The sequence below is a fragment of the Pteronotus mesoamericanus genome, unplaced genomic scaffold, assembly GCF_021234165.1.
Source record: "Pteronotus mesoamericanus isolate MK-2021 breed Mesoamerican mustached bat unplaced genomic scaffold, CSHL_Meso_final contig_263, whole genome shotgun sequence".
NCBI lineage: Eukaryota > Metazoa > Chordata > Mammalia > Chiroptera > Mormoopidae > Pteronotus > Pteronotus mesoamericanus.
The window spans coordinates 1,080,434-1,102,685 of record NW_026555112.1 but is presented as its reverse complement, the minus strand read 5'-3'; the positions used below and the strand labels follow the sequence as shown (position 1 = coordinate 1,102,685).

The window sequence follows — 22,252 nt, the reverse complement described above, 5'->3', positions numbered from 1 at the left end:
AAGGGGGCCACTGTACAGAGAAGAGACTGCGGAAGCTACTCCCCGCATTTTTATCCGCCTGGGGCAGGATAACCTAACCCTGCAATGAGCAAACCCTCATGCGTGGGAACAGCCTGCTGATCTGTTTACACACACATACACATGTGCGCGCGCACATACACGCTATAAAGAGGAAACCCAAAGTTCCATCTCTCTAGGTCAGTGGTTCTTAACACTTTCAGCCACCAAGGACGCCCTTGAAGGCTGTGACCCCTTGGCATACCGGCTTACCGGGCTCACAGACACCCCCAAGTTCAGTCTAAGGACTTTCAGGAGGCCCTGGTTACAAGCTCAAAGCAAAGGGGCATGGCAGTAGCCTCCCCTCCACCAATGCAAAATGAACAAAGAGGAAAGGATTCCCTCCCTTCGTTACCCTCCACAAGTGAAGCAGAATCTCATAAAAGAGGTCTGAGAGCAGAGCTGCAGTCAGGACAACCCAAGAGTGACCATGTGGGAAGCAGAGGTCATTTCCCCAGGGCAGCTCCAGATCACCCTGGAGCGCAGGAACAAGAAATCCAAAACTGAGCGGCAAAACACCTCTCCTCCCTACATTTCCATCCCTTGGGCCTGGTTCTCCAGGTGCCAGCCCCGGGCATACAGGGCACAGCCAGCTCTCCAGAGAAGCCAGGGTGGACAAGCAGCATTCCAAAGCCTGCGGTCTCCCTGGGGAAAATGACCCCAATACAAGCCATTGGGTTAAAGTAAAACTGACTTATTTCATATGTTATTTCAAAAAAAAATTAAATTGCAGTTCCCTAGAGCAGGCTGTAGTAGAGAACCCTGGTCTGAAAAGCCGGCCGGCTCCGCTGCCCTTGAGCAGGGAGCCCGGCCACAGGGATGACCTCATGCACCCTTCACCAACAGCCTGGCCGCTGCTTATTTTACCACCCGCCGAGAGTCGCTCCTTTGCCAGGGCCATGGTCTGGTTCCAAAGGGGCCGAGGCTGAAGCTGCAGGTGAGAGCAGGAAGCCGCAGCAGCCCCTGCCCCGGAGAGCTGCGGGATTCAGGCCACACCACCCTGTCCTGGGGCACACCTCCCCCCAACCCCAGATATGGGCACACTCACGGACATATGCACAGGGGCACGCACACACGGGCATGTGCGTGTGCACACACATACACAGAGCCTGCTAGGTCAGGGCAAAATGTGACACTCGCCAGGCAGACCTGGATATGAGTGCTGCGGTCTCTACTCACTGACTGAGGGTGCCTGTTTGCTGCATAAACTGATATGCTGTTTAAATGCTCTAAACTTCCCTTTCTTTATCTGTAAAAAGGGAACCACAAAGCCCACCTCGCAGGACTGTGCTGACAAATAACCACTAACACTCAGTTCCTGGTGCTTGTCACCTGAGATCTCACTAACCCACCCAGCAACCCCGAGAGGTAGGTTCTATTAGTAGTATCCTGTTTTGCAGATGAGGAAACTAAAGCCCAGAACTTCTAAGTGACTTGCTCCATGACACAGGAGTATGGCTGTTGGTGTCTGTACCCTAGAAGTCCCATCAGGCTCCAGGGTCTTTGTGCCCGAGCACTTGGCCCACCGCCTGAGAGCACATGCAGGGGGCGGCAAGCGCAGAGCACGCAGCAAGGCAGACCAGGGAGGAAGTCAGGTAACAGCAGTCAGCCACCAATCAGGGAGGGGAAGGAACCTAAGGAGACCCACAGCCTTCCCCATCCCCCGAACCAAAGCAGTAGGTGCAGTTCTCCTGGCTGAGACCAAGCTCCTCGGAAACCCATGCTTCCCCTGCAAATTCGTTTTAACCTGATTTCTCAAAGATGAGTGTGTAGGAGTGGGGAGTGTCGATCTTCTGCACCCCTCCCAGCTGTCCCCTGCAGATCCCGCTGAAAAGCCAGGACCCACTGAAAAACCAGGAATTTAATGCACTACAGTGACTCAGTGGCTCCTGACCAGGACCAATTCGGAAAGTCCCAGGTCCAGGGACACAAAGGCTGCCTGGTAAAGGCCCGGAAGAGCTTTGAATCCTGCCCCAGCCCCTGCTCTTTGCTCAGGTCCGAGATGCAGTACCACATTCTTCAGATTCTTGTCTGAAAGCCAGAAGGGGGAGGGGGAGTCCACTATTTCAGCCTAAGGGCAACTAAAGAAGGGACCTGTTTCACTTACAGGGAAAGAAGGCCGTCCTTTTCCGGCCTCTTTAGCACTCAGCTGGCCTGCCTGGGGTGTGAGCTGCTACAAAGGTCTGCCCACAAGGGGCTGTGTGACCTGGAAGGGCCCCTGGCCCAGCGACCCCAAAGCGTCTTCACATTGAAAATACCAAGAGTCCAGGGCACACGGCTAACAAGTGGCAGATCTTCCACCTCCGCCTCGGAGGGCGCTGTCTGTTCCTTCCTCTCGGACGTGAGGTTTAACGTGCTGGCCAGAAAGCCGGCTGAGCTCAGGTTTGGAGGGAAGAGGAGAGACAATTGGACGTGAGAACTCACAGCACTGATGGGGCCTTGCGAATTCCACAGTGCTCAGCAGCGAGTAATTAATCCCATAACGAGGCATTTTTTATGAGCACTTGGAGCAGCACAGCCACCTCCTCCTCACCCTGGCAAATGCAGGAAAGGGTGGGTGGCAGGACTGGCTCTGGGCAGCAGGTGGGCTGAGAACAGCATGCTGGTGGGCTAGGAGGCCGGGGGCGGGGGAGCTAAAGCCCCCGCAGGAACCGGGCTGGCCAGGACCTCACACACCTGCCCCGACCCCCCAGTCGCCGACTGGTCCCGGAGGGAGCAGGGAGGGCTGTATTTTACACCTGACACCACAAGCCAGGAGGGCGCCTGCCCCCACCTGCTAGCCACTGGCAAGTGAAAGAACCAGGGTAAGGACAGAGTCCGACTCCAGAACTCCTGCCTAGTGACACCTGTGCTAGACACACACATCGTGGGTAAGCCTCGGAGCCCTAAGAAACAGACACAGCCGTCTACCCAAAGTCACACCCAGCTAAGTGACGGCGCTCATGTTGAACCAGGGTGTCTGACCTACACGCAGGCATGAACACACTCACCCATTTCTCAAGCCTACAGTAAAGTGCCTGCCATGGGCCAGGCACGCACAAGGGCCAACACATCCAGTAAGGGAAGCGAGACCAGCACAGGGCAGTGTAAGGCGGCGCCTGAGCCTGCACCCGCACTGGGAGCTCTCCCTGGCAGGCGTCCCACACTTTCACCAGCAACTGGTATTTTATGTTTATAGCTCTGCACCGTTTTCTCCAAGCGTTACTCCCTGCTCATGTAAAAACCCCGCTTACAGCTCCTCAGAGGGGAGCGCCCCTCCAAGGACGCATGGTCTGCAAGAACTAGGCGGGGAGGCCATCGCTCCTGTGAGGAAGGCAACCGGGGGCCTGGTCATCCTGCAGGCCTGCTCACTGAAGCACCCTGATCGGAAGAGGAATCGGGGGCAGGGAGGGTGAAAGAGGGATGGGGATGGAAGGCAGAGGCGCTGGGGAGCCAGGGGCAGCCTGTGAGGACTGACAGCTATTGGGGGCCCGCCATGAACCAAGTTTATGGAAGACAGTGCCTTCTGCACCTCAGCTCCCCAGAGGACACCAAGAAGATGGGTTTTAGAAACCGTATTTTACAGGTGGGGAAACTGGGGCTCCAAGCGGCTAAATAAGCTGGTAAAGTTGACCAAGGACTGGAGGGCACTGTCCCTGAATTAGAAAGGCCTCACTGACTCACACCAACCCCCCTTTTGCTCTGTTGTGAGATAAATTGTGCCCCTCCCCCCCAAATTCTTATGTCGATGCCTTAACCCCCAGGATCTCAGAGTGTGATTGTATTTGGAGACAGGGTTTTGAAAGAAGTAATGAATTACAATGAGACCGTTAGGGTAGCCCCTAATCCAATCTGACTACTGTCCTTTTAAGAGGAAATCTGGACACTTGGGGGACACCAGGGATGCTCGTGCACAAGGGAAGGCCACGCAAAGTGGCAGCAAGGGCACAGCCGTCTATAAGCCAAGGAGAGAGGCCTCAGAGGAAACCAACCCTGCCAGCACCTTGACCTTGGACTTGTAGCCTCCTGACTGTGAGAATAAATTTCTATTGTTTAAGCCATCCCGTCTGCGGTACTTCATACAAGGCCTCACGCGCCTGTTGCTCTCTCCAGCACCTACCACCGTCCTGGCCTGCCGCAGTGAGCTTGCTTGTCTCACTGATAGCATGTGAACTGCAGACACTCTGGTGGTTTTATTCAATCGAGTATCCCCCGCATCGGATGCACATTTAATCAACTAACAAACTGAGTGGAAATGGGATTTAAGCCCAGCTGCTGCTTCTAAAGTCACCCACTCCCTTCCCACACCCCGCAGCCTCCTGCTGCTTTATCTTATTCCCTATTCCTTGCACCCACCTCTCCTCCTCCAGTATCATAACTGGTCAATAATTAAAATTAGCACAAACTCAAAGATAATCTCTAGACTATAATCACCACCAAATTATAGTATAAACAAGGTGACCAGAGATAAACAGAGAAAGACGCACAAAGGACCTCACCTCAACCACCAGGGAACATCTACCATGTGCTGAAATCCCCAGCTTATGTTTCATCTTATTACTAATTTTAAGTCAATATGTAAAAAATAAAGTGAGGTTCAGGTGCAGGGTTTGTTTTTGGTTTTTTGAGTGCGCACCGAATGGGGGGCTGCTGAGGACCATGACAGAGCTGTCCCATCAAACCCCACTCCTGAGTGGCCTGGTACGGAGCCAGACCCCCACCGCAGGCGGGAAAGGGGACTCGCAGGTTGACGAAACCTGAAATAGAAACAAGACTGTGTGAAAGTGTCCCAGGGACCATGTCTGGAGCCACGCCCAGCCCTCTCATTCCCCAGGTGGGTGGGGTGGGTGACAATAACCGTTTGGCTCTTTTCAAAACAAGTGACTTCTCCTGCTCTCCAGGAAGGCAACGGAATTCAGGTCAGGCTCCCTCGAGCCAGGAGCTGGGGCTGAGGAAAACAGGGACAATGCGGGCTGCAAAGTGGAGAGGGTACCAGCAAGGAGGCCATGTATCTGCAATGACAAAAATTCCAGGGCAAAAACATTGCACCCCAGTTTCTAGACCCCGAACCACCCACCCATCTTCTCCCCTCATGTGCTGGGCTGCCCAGCCCTCCGCCAAGGAACTCCCTTGCTACTGAAAACACTTATGTAACTGCTCAAAAGTAGCCACTAGGATTCTGAAACTTCCTATTTACCACAAAACTAAACTGTTGCAACTTGTTGCTACAATCCAGCAGGCAGCCACAAGCACAGCCTAGGTGGCCTGCCAGTACCTTTTGGACATTTTGGGGGCCACCCCACCCGACCTCATTCCCAGCTGCCTCCTACCAGTGATCACGGAGGGATCTCTCTCAGTAGAGCCAGGGGTCATTTCCCCAGCCTTCCTGTTGACAAGGGCCCTGGAGCCTCTGCCCCCTCACGTCCTCCTGGCTTGTTTTCTGGCCCAGGCCTGTGCAGGAACTACTCAGCGAGGGGGGCAGGTGGTTGGAGATCTTCCTCTGATGAGCCCAGAAAGATCTCCCAGGTCCACGTTCCTAAGCTTTCTCACCATGAATGGTAAAGTGGTTTTACCTGTTTTCCATCAACTCAAATTGAGCATCTGGGCTGCCACTTTCTCCTGGGCTTACCTCTATTGCAACCCACAGCACCAGAGTGGAGTGGCTTTTCCCTGGGTCTGGACCAGGAGCCCCTTGCGGGCAGGGCCTGTGATGTCTCATTCATTCCACATCCTAACTACCTAGCAGTTTCTGACCTATAACAGATGCTCAGGGTATATTTGCTGAACAAATTGATTTCCAAAGAGTCAATAAAATCTATGAAAATTTAAGGCAACATAAATAATGGTTCCTCCTCTCTGTGGACCATAACATAGCCATTAAACTAATAACTGTGGCAGTATGGACAGGAAGCCCGGAAAGATGCGAACTGTGGGTGGGGTGAGGGGCAAATCCTCTTGCCAGCTTTGTTATTATATTGTTTGTGCTCTAAACAATGCCTCTTTTTTAAACTTTAAAAAGGGAACTGATTCCAGTAACAATTATGTCTCTCTCAACACTCCATAAAAAAAAATCTCACCCCCAGTCCTTCAGCTGGGAACTGCATGCTGACCACACGCCCAGAGCACACAGGCAGAATTCCCAGCAGCCACTCAGGGATTAAGGACCCCGGAGTGCAATCCTGCATTCCCACATTCCCCAGGAAATGGCCCAGAGAAGGAGGCCCTCATGGCCATTTGGACTCCTTAAAAGGCTGGGAGAAGGGCTCCTAAAGAGGGGAAATCTTTTACCAGGCCCAGTGACTCAGAGGGCTTTGGCAACCTGCATCATCCCCCAGTGAGGTACCTCCAGAGCCTGAGCAACTGAATAAGGTCTCTACCCTGCTCCTTGGAAGTGCTATGCCACATCCCTAACTTGCAACCAGCTCAGGTGCCGCCTCCTCCAGGAAGCCTTCTCAGACCCTCCTGGGCTCCCAGCACGCTGTAGCTGGCAGGACACCATCAGCTCCTGGAAACTGCTTCCTTCACCTCCATATCCCCAGCACCCAGCCCAGTGTCTAGCACACAGAGGAAGCTCTGAGGAGAGGTTACTGAATAATGATAAACAGATGAACACATGAAGAAGAAAGGAAGGAAGGAATGTCAGTTTGTTAGATGCAAGTGGGCTGAGGTCAAGGAGGGTCCAATGGTCAAGATGGCGGCACGCCCGCTGGCTGGCTGGCTCCCCAGTGAAGGCCAGCCAGGGCCCAGCAACCAGCAGGCAGGCACAGCAGCCAGGATTTGCACTGCCTGACTGTGGTCTTTCCACCTGCCCTCCCTTAAGACCTGCCACATGCATTTGACAAATGGCCGGTTGAGGTTAAAGGTGAAGTCCGTAGCCAAGGCAACACTATCAAACTGGCAACCTTGCTATGAGTAGCCAACTGCACTGTAGAACAGGTGGCCCCCTTCTGCCACGACCCGAAGCTCTGCGTCTTTCATTCATTTTCAGTCACTGGTGAGGAAGGACGCCCCAGGGACCAGGCCCGCCGCTCACTATCAGGCCCAGGAGTGAAGGGCATCTACAAGGTCACACTGGGGTCTGGAGTCAGAGCAACTGCCTTTGAATCCCTGGTCAGTCTCCTTATCTACAAAATGGGGATAATTTCCTATCTCATGAGAATGAGGGAGGAAATGAGATCACTCATGTAAAAGCACTGACACAAAGCTCAATCAAGTTTATTATTTTTACTATTACTATTATTAGCAGAGCTGGGAGGACCTCAACCCAGGCATCCTGATGCCCAGCCCAGTGCCCTTCCACCAGAGCCTCTTCCCTTCCTGCCCACCATCCCGTCGTGCCTCGTCCCTTCAGGCAGTTCTGGCCTCCGCTCAAGAGGCCTAGAAACCCCCAGCCACTCAGCGCAGCATGGGCCTGCCTCGTGCGGCAAGCTCTCTCCCAGTGTCCCTACCCACTATTGGGGGGAAGCCTCGCGAGGACAAGGATGGCCCTCTGCCCTCCATCCCCCCAGAAGCCCCAGCAAGCGTGACACAGTGCAGGCCATGCAGCTGGAGCCCAAGGAATCTCTGTTATCGACTTGGCAAAGAAATATGAGGTCAACATCCTCATGCCCAATAATTGGCTCTTAAATATTTAAGAAATAGACAAAAACTTTAAATGGCTCCCTGCCACCCCCTTTCTCACCCCAGAGATTCCCAGGCCAGTTCCTTGCATCTGCATTTTGTGAAGTGGAGAGATCACTAACTAAATGGCACTTGAGCGCTTCGGCTGCCTGGGCTTCCGTGTCCCCAGGCTTACAGGCAAAGGCACCACAGAACGATGCTTCGCTCATGCAACAAGGACTAGGGGCCGGCTCTGCGCCCAGGCACTGGGTGAGACCCTGGGATCCAGGGAGGAAAAAAGACCCCACCTCTGACCTCCGGGTTCTCATAGTCCAGTGGGTTCTAAAACCTTCTCCCCCTTCCAGGCCAGTTAGATTAAGTCCCAAAACTGTTCCAAATGCCTATCTTTATGTTTATCAGACAGGAAGCTGCCTTCTCCAGCCCAGTGACTTCATGCAAAACACAGGAAACGCGGTGGCTTTTGAACACAGACAGCTCTAAATAAAGGTGCCTCTACTGCTTTGTAACGGCCTTTTTTAAAATGCTTAAACCTGCTCATAACCACCTCAGACGTAACCAGCTGAATTGCGTTGTGTGGTAAGAAGAATGCAAAGGTCGCAGGCCTTGAAAACCTCAGCCTCCAAGCTCAGAAAACCTTTTGGCAGGTTCCTTGGTTATCTTAAGTCACCATAGCTTGTTGTCAAGGGACTGGCTTTGTTGGACAAGTTTACAATCTTTAAAACCTGAACATGTATTTTCTACTATCTGATGATGGTGGTAACATTAAAAAAAAAAAAAAAAAAAAAAAGGAGGAGGGGGAGAAAAAAAAAAAGAACTGCACTGCTTTACGTTCTTTAAATGTGAATTACAGGAAGCCTAAAATGGCAGGGACCTCCATGATACAGGTGACGTCACTGGGGCTCCTGCGTAGCAGGAGGAGAGGCGAGGGCCTGGTCTCAGTTCTCCCTGGCCCCAAAGCTGTCAGTTCCCTCCACTGTGGGTTTCATACTGAAAATACAACAAGCTGATCATCCAAGACAGCGATTTTCAACCTTTTTCATTTCATGGCACACATAAACTAATTACTAAAATTCTGCAGCACACCAAAAAATAAATATTTTTGCTGATCTGACCGAAAAAAAGGTATAATTCTGATTCATTCACACCGGATGGCTATCGTTGGGCGGTGGTGTTTTTTTAATTTGGCAATCTACAGGAAAAGAAGAGGTCAGTGCCCCTGACTAAATAGTCAGGTACTGCATGTTTTAAAAATTCTTGCGGCACACCAGTGTGCCTCGGCACACCGACTGAAAATCACTTATCCAAGACATTAAGTGACTTAAAATTACTAGAAATGAGGACTGGCTAAGAAACACTGGAAAGCCATCCTGTGGTTCTCAGGATGGCCCACCCTGCTGCCTGGCTCTCCCCCATGTGAAATATTGATTTTTGAGCTGTGGGAACTTTCGGCCTAAATGGCTCTGTCCAGCTGGAAGAAGTTCAGAGAAACCCAAAACACCTCCCACCCCATTTCTTAACCCTAGCGCCCTCCCCCCAAAAAGAAAAAGACTGAGGGTATGGAAGAATAGACTCTTGAGGAAAGATTAAAGGAGCTAAATATGTGTGACTTGGCTAAACAGCGCGTAAAAGGGATGATAACAGTTCAAAAACACTTTTAAATGAGGCCACATGATTTTGAGTGAAAGGCACTGGGGTGAGCGAAGCCAGGGCCAAAGCTTTCTTCTACCAGCTCGCAGATGCGCTTGGGCAGCCACTCCTTCTCTAACTGGGGGAAGAAAAATTACACTAGCCCTAGTGCCCCTTCCAGCTCAGCCATTCTCTAATTCTCAGTCAATTCAGAAGGGAGACTGTCCTGCTTTGTTGATTTTTCTTTTAAGCAGGGAGTCATTTAGGAGTTAAAACAAAAGGAAAAGAAACCTAAGGCACAAGTTCCCAAAATGTAAATGTCCATGGAAGTAAGAGAGGGACCTTCCTCAGAGGCCCCTGGTCCTCAGGGCAGTACTGGAGGACCCTAAGAGGCACCAAAACGATGGCTTGAGGGTGGGGGAAGATCAGCTCCACCTTGAGCTTCTCCACAGGCCCAGCCCAACCTGCCCAGGCAGGAAGCCACACCCTTCAGGGGCAACTTCCGGAGGGACTTGCATGGCTCCCTCCAGCCTCAGCCTCGGTGGGAAGGTTCCTAGTGGAGTAGCCAACAGGGCTCAAGACAAAGGTAGCTACAGAAGATGTCAATGCCGAGAAATGTAGGGTCAGGCTGGGGAGAAGCCCCAAGAAGGCCTTGCCCTCAGCCAAAGGCCAGCCAAGAGCCTTTTCTGGGCCCACCTGCCCAGGGCTAGGATGTTGTGTCTCATGCACATGCTGAATCACCACCTCAGGCTTGGGAAACAAGTCAGCAGAATGAGGGCCTGACAAATTCCAACAGAGAAGCCAGCCTGAGTTACTTTTTAAAGAGTCGTGCATCAGGCACAAGAGGGCAGCTCCCCTCCTGCCTCCCAAATATTTGGTCCCATCAAAGCACGAGGTGGGGGGGGGGGGGCAGTGAGAGAGGAACATAGGCCAGCACTGAGCCTTCAAACCCATTTGGTGGCAGGCCCCTTTTAGCCCCGGGCTCATTCTGCGTACTCGTGTGTGACTCATGCCATTCCTCTAGGAGGCCCAAAGGCTGCCTGGCAGGGACACAGGCCTGGCCGAGACCCTGAAGGGGTCTTCCACTGCCTTGGCCACGGAAAAGAGCCAACTCAGCAGTGAGCAGAGCTGGCAGCCTCTCCAGTACCCACACCATGCAAGACTAAGATGGTCTTCACTGAGAAGAGAATGGGGTTCAAAACACCCTTCTAATCACATTTTCTAGAATTTGGGCTTTTCCACACAGGGCTACTATATGATTAATACATAAAAACCACACAGCAGCCCTGGCTGGTGTGGCTCAGTGGATTGAGCACCGGCCTGAGAATCAAAGGGTTGCCAGTTCAATTGTGGAGGGCACAAGCCTGGGTTGCAGGCCAGGTCCCCAGTAGGGGGCACAAGAGAGGCAACCACACATTGATGTTTCTCTCCCTCTTTTCCTCCCTTCCCCTCTCTAAAAATAAATAAATAAAACCTGTTAAAAGAAAAAAGAAAAAAACCCACACAGCAGATGCTGGGGGGGATAACTGGGAATGGAGCGGGAAGGGGCATGTTAGTGGTTGCAATGACCCCAAGTTTAGAGGGACCCAAGAAAATAAAGGTCTGTATAGAGTTCTGATCAGGGTGGACTCCCCAGGAAAGGACCACAGGTGATTGGGTGCCAAGGGAACTATGGGAAACCTGGCATAAGGTTATACTGAAATACTTTCCAGATGCGTACTGGGTGGGGAGGGGGGGGTCCTTTTCTCCTACAGCAAAGAAAAAGCAATCATCTACCATTTTCCAGACTATGAGGGAGTGGACCAGAGCAGACATTTGTTTAAGGGGTTACTCTGGTGATATTATGACATCATGGAGAAGAAAACAGTACCCAAAAATGTTCCAACCACAAGAGCAAGCCAATCTACTTTTAGAAACTTTCCTCCTTCCTTGCACACAGTAGGCATTCAATGCAAAACTCAGAACCTAAAGCAACGCATTTTAAAGTTGAGACCTACAAAACTGGCCAGCCAACCCCTTTATTTTTATCAGTAATAAACATGTTAAGGTTTTCATGATTTAAGGGCAATATACATAAAAAAGGTATTTAGTGAAAAGTAATACTCACCCACCACTCCTACTTCTCAGGTCCTTTCGGGAGGCAACCACTATTACCAAAGTCACAGTATTTTCCCAGGCACAGAGCCAAGGTGACATAGCATGTTTCCCACAAAGGGACCACCACATGTACTTTGCATCTGTCTAGTTTTTTCCACTTAAAACATATCCTGAAGAGCATGGCCTATCAGTACATATAGGCTGGCCTCATTTCTTAAAGGGCTGCAAGGGTTGCCACTGTCCAGCTGTGCCTTGATCTAGCTGGCCTTTCTGATGGACAGCGAGCTTGCTTCCTGTCTCTGTCCATGACAAGGCTGCAAATGCCATCCTTGGACATTTCCTTTTGCACATAGGAGTTTATCTGTGGAGTGCATTCCTGGAATTCAGACAGAAGGACTGACTATACTTTGACAGATACAGCCAAACTACCTTCAAAAAGGAGACTTGTTACAATTCACGCTCCCGTCAGCAGGGCACGAGAGTACCTAGGAAGCTGGAACACCTTGGAGAAATTGAAAGCATGGAATTTTTCAGTTCCCCAGCCCTCTCATGCATCATCGGTGGCGTCATAAACCGGTGTGATGTCTTCGTCGGCGATAACAGCACTTTCTACCAAAATCAAATGTTCTCCCAGCTAGAGCTAGAAGCCAGGTCTCCAGACACTCAAGGTCCTTTCTATGCCACCCCTTGGCTATGTCCCAGATTGTGGGAAACCATGTTGTAGAAATACAACGGTGGTTAGTTTGCCCACCTCCTGTGTAGCCCAAGGCCCTGAAATGAGGCTGCTCAGCACAAGCTCATCTCCACATGCATCTGCAGACAGGCCCCAGGACCACTTGTGTTTTACCACTTGGGCTTCCCTGTACTACCTGCTCACATCTTTTTAGAAGTAGGAGGAGCACTGAGCCAGGAGCCAGGAAAACTATCTACCCCTCCTCGTCTGTCTCCCCCCCTCAACCCCCGACAGGCCAGGGAATTAAGACCAAACATTTATATATTTTCTTAAAAACTTAACAAAGCCACTTTACATTCCTTACATAGGCCCTATACCTTCCTTATTTATTCAGTTCTCATTCTAACCCTGCAGGGTAGACATCATGATTCCCACATAGGTTATGTGACTTGCCTAAAGTCACAGAGCTAGTGTGTGACAGGTTCAGGATTGGAGCCTTGCCCCAAGGTTCACAACCTCACAATTCCCAGCTCTAAGAATGTGAATTCTGTAAGTCACAGGAGGGCTCCGTTCTGTCGTTGCCAGAAAACCTGCGCACCAAGGGTTAAGGCCTGGCCAAGAGGCAGTGATTCTGTAGGGCTGCACAAAGAGAAAATGCACTTCCTGCCCCTGCGGCAGAGATGCTGTTTTCTGCTCAGCAAATTAGGACGTTTGTTTAATTAAGACGACACACAGATTTTGTTATTCTAAATATTTCTGGAACATGATGCTTGAGAGGAAGCTGTTAAGGCTTGGATTTTTTTTTTTTTTTTTCCTTTGCTTTGGGTTCTTTCTCCCCCCAAGAGAAGGGTAGGGCCTGCCTCTGGGGAAAACAACAGCCAACCCCTCCTCTCCTTTTGAAATAAAGATGTCAAGCTGGTAAGGGCTGTCTTAAGTACTTTACTGAAGGATTAGCTACAAAGAGGAAGTGAAGAAAGCGCAGCTAGCCTGGTTTCTAGCAATACCCTACCAGGCTACACAACAATGCTGCATTTTTCGAGTGTGCTTTTCTCCTTTTAAAAAGCTAACAGATCCTTGTTTTGTTTTTTCTGGAGCAAGAACAGGCGAAAGGCAGGCTGTGATTAACATGCATCCTTCATCCTGCAAGAGGGAAGTTGTCCCATCTCCAACCCTTAGATTAAAAAGTTTAAAAATAAAAAACAGAATGCCAGGGCCCTGACCCTCTGTCTCCTCCCCCCTCACGTGCCCTTCAGACAAGTGGCCCCACAGAATGCACCTCTCAGGCTGCCCTTCCCAGAGCAGAGCCTGCCAATCGGGGCACCTGGATCTGCCAGCACCTGGATCTGCCTGCCCACAGGCACTGCCAGGACTTGCTGAATGTGAAGACTAGAGCTCTTTAGTGTCACCCCGCAGCCATCTGGGGGGCACAGCGGCGCTCAAATTACACTGAGCAATCTCTTGACGCTTTTAATTACCCCTCAATTACCCACTAAATGAGTCCTCACTTTCCAGCACCCAGCAACCAGTGCTAGCCCTCCGTTTGCAAACCTGCACTGTGCTCCTTCCTCGAGGCTGCTTCCCTCCTGGCCCCAGACAGAAGTGGCCCCTCTCAGAATTCCTGGAGTCCTTTGTCTGTGGCATGCTTGGGACACGCATCAGAGGCTGCCTTTGTATGTCAGTCACTGGGCCACTATTTCCTCTTGAGGACTGTAAACTCCTCAAAGGCAGAGGCCTATGGATCTCCACAGGAAGGGCTGGCTCCTTTCTCCCAATCCCCATGACTCACAGTACCTTTCTGGGGTCTCTGTCATCTTTGCCTCACGTTAGAGTCATCTATGGATTTGTCTCAGCACTCCCCTAAGTGCCCGAGGGCAGGGGCCAGGTCTTACTCAACCTCACATCCCCCACCACCTGCCAGAGTCCCTGGCACAGAGAAGCCAGTTAAATATTTGCTCAATTACACATCTGTCTACCCTCCCCCATCCAACCCCTAGCAGCCTTGTATATAAACTAACTAATATTAATCGAGTGATTGGCCAATTAAGCCTGAAAGCAGCCTCTCTCCTTACCAAAAAGGGAATAAACCACCAGGTGAGTTAGCAGGCGGGCCTGAGAGTGGAACCAGAAATGGCCACAGCGCTGCAGGAAGCAGCTAAGGCTCTTCCCCTTCCACAGTTACTCAACAGTTACTTTGAAATCCTGTCAAACCCAGAAAAGAGTGCGGTGAGCGGAGAAGTGGCTAGGCCTCTCAATTGCCCAGCGGGGGAAGCCGCAGTCTCCAGGACCTGGGTGGGGGCTGGGTGGGGCCGCAGACGGCAGCCCTGGCACTCACCACGCTGCCACCTCAAAACAGCCAGCAACCTTGTCCTGGGGGACACTCCGTTTCGAGGGCCGGGAGAGGGGTACAGTCCTGCCCTGGGAGTGGTCCCAGTGCTGGATGGGGTGAAGACCCCTTGCGCAGGGACGAGGGGGGTGGGAGGAGTGTAGAAAACCCCGGGTCTGACCCAAACAGGAACGATGTAATAGCCCAGGTCTGCCTAGTCCTAAAGGCACAGGACCCAGATCCCCCCCACCAGCCCGGTTGGGGCCGCCCCAGGTGCGGTAGGGTCAGGTGCGCGCCCGGGCGGCACAGATGGCTGCCGGCAATCCCGGGTCTTCCTCTCCCAAAAGGAAGTCAGGAGTCCAAGGTGGAGCGGCTACGGGAGAACGGGGAAGTCTCTCCCGCCTCGCAGTCCGGTGCCCACGCGCCCACTCGCACCTCTCGCGTCCCCTCCTCCGCCCGACCGCTCGCAGCCGGGCGAATGAGGAAGTCGTGTGCGGAGGGCGGAAACTGAGCCGAGAGCAATGTCTGCGGCAGGATCGTCCGATTCTGACTCAGGAGGACGCCCTGACAGCTGCCAAACGGTCCCCGCCTGCCCGTTACCTCCTTTTCGAAAAGGCCTAGAAACTTCCAGAGGAGCCGCAGCCCCGGGCCCCCGCACCTTGTCCTCACCCCTTTGGGTGCAATGGACAGCGGTTCCCCGGAAAGGGTTAAAAAGTTTGCCCAACTTGGACACTGGGCGAGGCGAGGGCGGGGCGCGCGCCCAGGCAGCAGAGGGAGGTCGAGGCTCCCGGGTGCCCCGCCGGGAGAGTGAGCCGGGCAGGGGTGGGGGTTGGGGGAGATGAAGGGTTTCCGGGGAGCGCTGGCCACGAAGCGTTCCTCTGCTCCCCGAGGCCGCGCTTCCAGCGGCGCCCTCCCCGAGCATCCGCGTAGGGGTCCCGGTGCCCCTCAGGGTAGGATACCGAGTCCCCGCCTGGCCCCGCAGCGTTCGCGCCCGCCCGCGCCCGTCGCCGGCCACGCCGGGGCTGAGAACTACACGTCGGCCCGCCGGCCCCAGACGCCGCGCGTCCCGTCACCGCCGTCCCCGCCCGCCTGCCCAGGTCGGGACCGACTGATGGGGCTCGCTTACCTGAACCTGGATCTGCCCCGGGGAACAGGCGCTGCTTCTCCCGACAGGGCTTTCTCGAGCGCTCAGGCGACGGTGGGGTGGGGCAAGCGCGCGAGGCGGGAGCTGCAGCAGGTCAGCCTGGCTCTGCCTTCGGTGCCCTGCCCAGGAACCGCGGTGATCTGCGCGCCTCACCGCACCCAGCTCTGCTCCTCGCCGCCTTCCCGCCCCGCCCTCTTAGCCGCCCGACCATTCCGCGCCCAGCGCCGGCTCCGAGACGAGGCAAGGCGGAGCTTGGAAGGACGACACCGCCCTCCGCGAAGTCTCACTCACTCCAGCCCGCTCCCGGTCTTGATGGATAGATATATTGGCCTATGAAGAGGGTGGGCGGAGTTCTGGGCCAGAGGGGTGGGGATTTATCCTCTACAACCTCCACTCCAGCTTGCCTCCCGCTTCCTAGGCGGGAGTCCCGCCTCCCAGGGCGGTCCCAACGGACAGCCAGGTTCCAGGAGAGGATTGACACGTAGAGAGTCCAATCAGGAGAAGCCTCTCAGAGAGAGCGCCGGGATGTTAGTGCATTGCCTGGACCGGGGCGAGGCCGGGCGAGAGCTCTTTGGTAGGTCTTGGATCCTGACGCCCCGCCCCGCGAGCTCCTTTCCCTGTCCCATGACATCCCACCAGAAGAACAGATTATTAAGTACCATATATGGAAAAATGTACTATTTTACATAATGGCTGTGGGGCAGACGAGGACTAAGCTCCGGATTCCTTGTGGGTGTCCTGAGTTCGATTCCTGACCCTCTCCATAGACTACGCACGCTTGCCTTCCTTCTTTCAGCCTCCAAACCTTTGCTCAGCCGGGTTCTCTCGGCCTGGAATGCCTTTCCAGGCCTCTCTATCTCTACATGTTAATTCGCACATTTCCCTTTTAAGTGTTTGTTACAAAATGTCTTCTTGGATTTGGTTTGGGGGGGGGGGTTGTTTGGTAGGCAAAGAGCAATTTTTTTGTTGTTCTTAATGCCTACTCCAAGAAGTTTGGGGTGTTTTTTTTTCACTTATCTTTTAACCCATCCAGAATGTATATTGTTTTGGAGGAAGAAATCGAATGTAATTTTTGTAACAGCCAGTTGTCCACACACCATTTTCTCAACTGATTTCAGGTACCCCCTTCATCACCTACCAAACACTCATATGCTTGGATCTGTTTCTGAGTTGTATCCATTGATCTTTCTGTGTGTTCCACAATACTTCAATGATGGTAGTTTTTTGAAAATACATTTTATATCTAAAAGCGCAAATTTCTCATTAGTCTTTCCTTTTGGAATGTTCTTCCTATCACAACTAAACTACTTTTCCAAATGAACTTCAGTTCATAACCTAAAGGCAAAAGTAAACTGGAAAAAAGATTTTACAACTCTGTAACAAAGAATTGCTGTTAACAATATATAAAAAGCTTTTCTCGGTCCATAAGATAATAAATGGTGCTAGGTCAATGGTTAGGGTTAGGGTTAGGGTTAGATCCACATGTGGAAACATGAATCTTGACCTTCCTACCATTGACAGAAATAGTTTAGGATGAATCAGAAATGTAAATGTGGAAATCAAACAATAAAACTTCTAAAAGAAAGCTTAGGAGAATATTTTTCATGAGCTTAAAGTACACAATTTCTCAAACATGACCCAAAAAATATAAACCATAAAAGATTGTTGAACTTTACTAAAATTAAGAACTACTTTTCATCAGAGACACATATAGGCAAGTAAAAAAATCAAACCACAGACTGGGAGGAAACATTTGTAATACATATATATAACAAAGGACATATATCCAAAATTTATCAAAAACATCATTAAGAAAAAGACAAGCCACCCAATTTTTTTTTCCAACGGGCAAAGATTTGAATGAACACTGTATAAAACAATATCTAATTAGCCATTAAGCAAATGAAAAAAATGCCAGACATCATTAGTTATCACAGAATGCAAATTAAAACCACAATGAGATAGCACAATCCCCAACCAGAATGACTAAAATTAAGATACCACATGTTGGCAAGGATGGGGAGCTACTGGAACTCATATATTGCTTGTGGGAGTGCAGGTTTCTACAACTACTTTGGGAAGTGTTTGGCTGTACCTTCTGAAGTTAAATATATATATATACCCTATCATCCAGCAATTTTACTCTTGAGTAATATACAATAGATGCGAGTGCTTAGGCCCAGCAAAGGCATATACCAAAACGTTCATTGCAGCTTAACATGGCCAAAAATTAGGAGACACATTTATGAATGGTAAAATGGATAAATTGATTATGTCCATGCAATTAACTGTTACACAGAAATACAAAAGAACAAACTAGTGTTACATGGGAAAAACAGGATAACTCAAATGTCCATGAACTGCTGAATGTATGGATAAACAAAAGGTGGCAAATCCATACAATGGAATATTATTCAGCAATAAAAAGAAATGAACTACTAATACAGACTACAACATGGATGACCTTTAAAAACATGCTAAGTGAAAGGAGCCAGTCACAAAAGGCCACATGCTATATAATTTTATATATACGAAATGTCCAGAATAGGCCAATCTATAGAGACAGAATATAGATTTGTGATTACCAAAGGCTGGGGAGAGGAAAGAATAGGAAGCTACTGCTAATGGGTATAAAAGAGTATTTATGAGGCAATGAAAGTGTTCTGAATTTAGATCATGGAGATGATTATATAATGCTGTGAATATACTTTAAAAACCACTGAATTGTATATTTTAAAAGGATGAACTTTATGGCTATGACATATCTCAATAAAGCTATTTTTAATGGATAAATCTCATAGATAGACTGTTAACTAAAAGAGTTTAGATACCCCCCCCCAAAGTGGGTATTATATTATTCCATTTTATGTAAATTTCTAGAACAGGCAAAATCAATCTCTAGTGACAGAGCCAGACTAGGTTCCCTTTGAAGAGAGTAAGTGACCAGGAGGGCACCCAAGGGAACCTTCTAGAGTGTTGAAATGTTCTGTATTTTCATTTGGGTGGTGGTTACAGTGGGTCTATACATATAAAATTCATTGACTTGTACACTGAGGATTTGTGTGCTCTACTGACTATTAATTACATGTCAAAAAAGGGGGGAAATAAAATTGGAGTAAAATGTAAATTATTGGGAAGATAGGTAAAGGGTATTGGGATACTTTATACTACTCTTGCAATTTTCTGTAAGTTCCTAATTATATAAAATTACAAGTTACAAATAACATAAAGAAAGAAATACAATTCAGATTATATATCTTTATATTTCTGCTAACTACTTTTCAACATCTTGGCAGCTCATCTGCCTATAAACATATTTTGGATTTCCCTGTCTTAAAAACAAACCAGAAAAAGGACTGTTATCCAAAATATACAAAGAATTCTTAAAATTCAGCACTAAGAAAACAAACAACATGATTCAAAAATAGGCCAAAGACCTTAACAGACACCTCACCAAAGAAGATATGCAGATGAAAAATAAGCATATGAAAAGATGCTTCACATCTTTTGTCGCTGAAGAAATGCAAATTAAAAACAACAAGACACCGCTTCGCACCTATTAGAATGGTCAAACCCAGAACACTGACTACATCAAATGCTGTCGACGACGATGAAGAGCAACAGGAACACTAGTGGGAGTACAAAATGGCACGGCCACTTGGGGAGACAGTCTGGTGGTTTCCTGCAAAACAAAACATACTCTTATCTTACCATATGATCCAGCCATTGTGCTTCTTGGTATTTACCCAAAGGAGCTGAAAACCTACACAGGGATGTTGACAGCAGCTTTATTCATAGTTGTCAAAACTTGGAAGCCACTATGATGTCCTTCAGTATGTGAACGGATAAATAAACCGCAAGACATCCAGACAATGAAATAGTACTCTTTGCAAAAAGGAAATCGGCTATCAAGCCATGAAGACATAGAGGAACCTCAGTTGCCTATTATTAAGTGAAAGAAGCCAGTCTGAATATGTTTCATACTGTTTGTTTCTAACTGTATGACACTATGGAAAAGGTAAAACCATGGAGACAAAAAAATCAGTGGTTGCCAGGGATTGCGGAGAGGGTGGGACGAAGAGGTGGAGCACATGGATTTTTAGGGCAGGGATGCTCCCCTGGTGGATACAGTCCCCATTCTCCCCTCCCTCCCATCGCCAGATTTCTCCAAATAGTGAGCAGTCTGCCTCAGGCCCTCAGACACCTCACGTTGTTCTCTTACTTGCCTTCAACCTCTAACTCTCCAGGACTTAGAGAGCAGCAAGCTGAATGCCTTACCTTCCTACACAGCAGGTGGAACTGCAGGAGGTTCCCTACCCCCAACACAGGCTTTCTCAAAACTCCCAGGGGGGCTGGTTACCTTCCCTGTTCTCCTTTCCAGGATGGCTCCCCAGCCCCACGGCCAGGGTGGATGCTCATCAGGAACGCACAGGTTTATTAGAGGCAGTGTTTCTTCTAATTGGTTGGTACCCGTGTTATAGCTGTTATTAAATATTTTAAATATCATCTCTACCAGAGGCTTGTAGTCACTGAGTGTTTTACCAGGTGGCAGGCGCTGTGCTAAGTGTTTTGTTTAATTAAGCATTATCTCATCTAATCCTCCCAATGACATTGGGAGGTTAGATATGAATATTACCCTCCATTTTACAGATGAGGGAGCTGAAGTTCAGAGAAGTTAAGCGACTTGACAAATTCATACATTTACTAAGTGGCAGGGCAAGAGTTCAGCCCATGCGTGTGGAACCTCAGACCCCAGGCGCTAACCACTGCACCATGGTACCCGCTCTTTTCAGCTGTCTTCTTGTCTCCTCTCTTCTCTGGCAGAACCCTTGTGCTTGGGCTTCTAATCCACTCCCCAACTTTCAACTATTATATCCATGTGAGTGACTTCCAAATCCATATCTCCAACCCCAGCCTCAATCTAACATTCAATATTATTTTTAATATTTTTATTGTGAAAAGATATACACATAACATAAAATGTACCATCTTCAACCAATTTTAGGTGTACAGTTCAGTGACCTTAAGTACATTCCCCCAGAACTCTGTCTTGCAAAACTGAAACTCTATACCATTAAACACTAACTTTCTACTTCCCCAACCCGTCCACCCCCAACCAAACCTCTGGAAAACTACCATTCTACTTTCCTTTTTTTTTTAATCCTCGCCCTAGGACACTTTTTTCACTGTTTTCAGAGAAAGAGGAAGGGAGAGAAACATCAATGTGTGAGAGAATCATCGATTGGTTGCTTCCTTTGTACATGTCTGGACCCAGATCTGGGACTGAGAATCAAACCTGCAGCCTAGGTATGTGCACTGACCAGGATTTGAACCCACAACATTTCTTGGACCGGGACAACACTTCAACGAACTGAGCCACACTGGCCAGGGTCCACCATTCACTTTCTGTCTCTATAAATTTGACCACTCCAGGTACCTCACATAAGTGAAATCATACAATGTCTTTTTCTAGCCAGCTTATTTCACTTAGCATATTGTTCTCAAGATTCATCCATGTTGTAGCATATGGCAGAATTTCCTTCTTTTTTAATGCTGAATAATATTTCATTGTGTGATACACCACTTTTTGCTTATCCCTTCATCCATTTACGGACACTTACGTTGCTTTCATGCTTTAGCTGTTATGAATAATGCCACTATGAACATGGTGTACAAAATCTCTTCAAGACTCCACTTTCAATTCTTTGGGGTGTATACCAACAGACGGAATTGCTGAGTCATGTAGTAATTCTAGTTTTAATTTTTTGAGAAGCCACCATATTGTTTTCCGTAGCAGCTGTACCATTTTACCTTCTCACTAAGAGTGCCCAACGGTTCCAGTTTCTCCACTTCCTCACCAACACTTGTCTTCTGGGGTTTTGTTTTCTTCTGTTTTAGTAGCCATCCTAACTGGTGTGAAGGGGCATCTCATTGTGGTTTTGATTTGCATTTTCCTAATGATTATTGATGTTGAGCATCTTCTCACATGCATATTGGCCATTGGTATACCTTCTTTCAAGAAATGTCTATTCAAGTCCTTTGTCCATTTTTTGAATTGAGTTGTTTGGTTTTTTTTTTTTTTATTGAATTTTAGGAGTTCTCTATCCAGAGAATATTCTGGATATTAATCTCTTATCAGATATATGACTTGCAAGCCTTTCTCCCATTCTGTGAATTGCCTTTTTACTCTATTCGTACTATATTCTGATGCACCAAAGTTTTTAATTTTCATGAAGTCCAATTTTTCTTTTGTTGCACTTGACCTTCAATCTTTTTGTTTTAATCCACACGATTTGTTTTGCTAAAATAATACCTCCTAGACTAGACATAGAATATCTTTGGAAAGATATACAAGAAGCAAGTAACATTGGCTGTTTTCAGAAGAACTGTTTTCAGAAGGCTGGTAAATAGTGGTAGAAGAGGGACAATTTTCACTGAAAAAAAACCCCTTATCTCTTAACTCTAGGCTCATATGAATATTTTCTCTACTTAAATCAGATTTAAATATGAAAGCACAAGCTACACATTTTTAAAAATATATAAATAATATACACTTATTTTTTAAGTTAGAAAATATTTTAAAAGCATGCAGAAAAACCCCTAAATCACCTGGAGTTCTATTACCAAAGACCCTTAGTGTGTCTCCCTATTGTTCAGAGTCTAATGATGAACTCCCACCCTCCCAGTTCTTGCCAAACCTGTCTGCACGCTGACTTGCAGCTCTGCTCACGTT

The 22,252-nt window shown here is 48.9% G+C and overlaps 1 protein-coding gene across 1 annotated transcript in view; it reads right to left on the bottom strand.

The window, feature by feature from the left end:
* The window catches only part of MYH9 (myosin heavy chain 9), an 89,091-nt gene extending 73,407 nt beyond the window's left edge, over positions 1-15,684 (bottom strand). Inside the window, exon 1 of the mRNA XM_054574532.1 lies at positions 15,502-15,684. The gene's annotated coding sequence lies outside the window, so the exon portion shown is untranslated. The remainder of the gene's footprint in view (positions 1-15,501) is intronic.
* Positions 15,685-22,252: the final 6,568 nt, after the last annotated feature.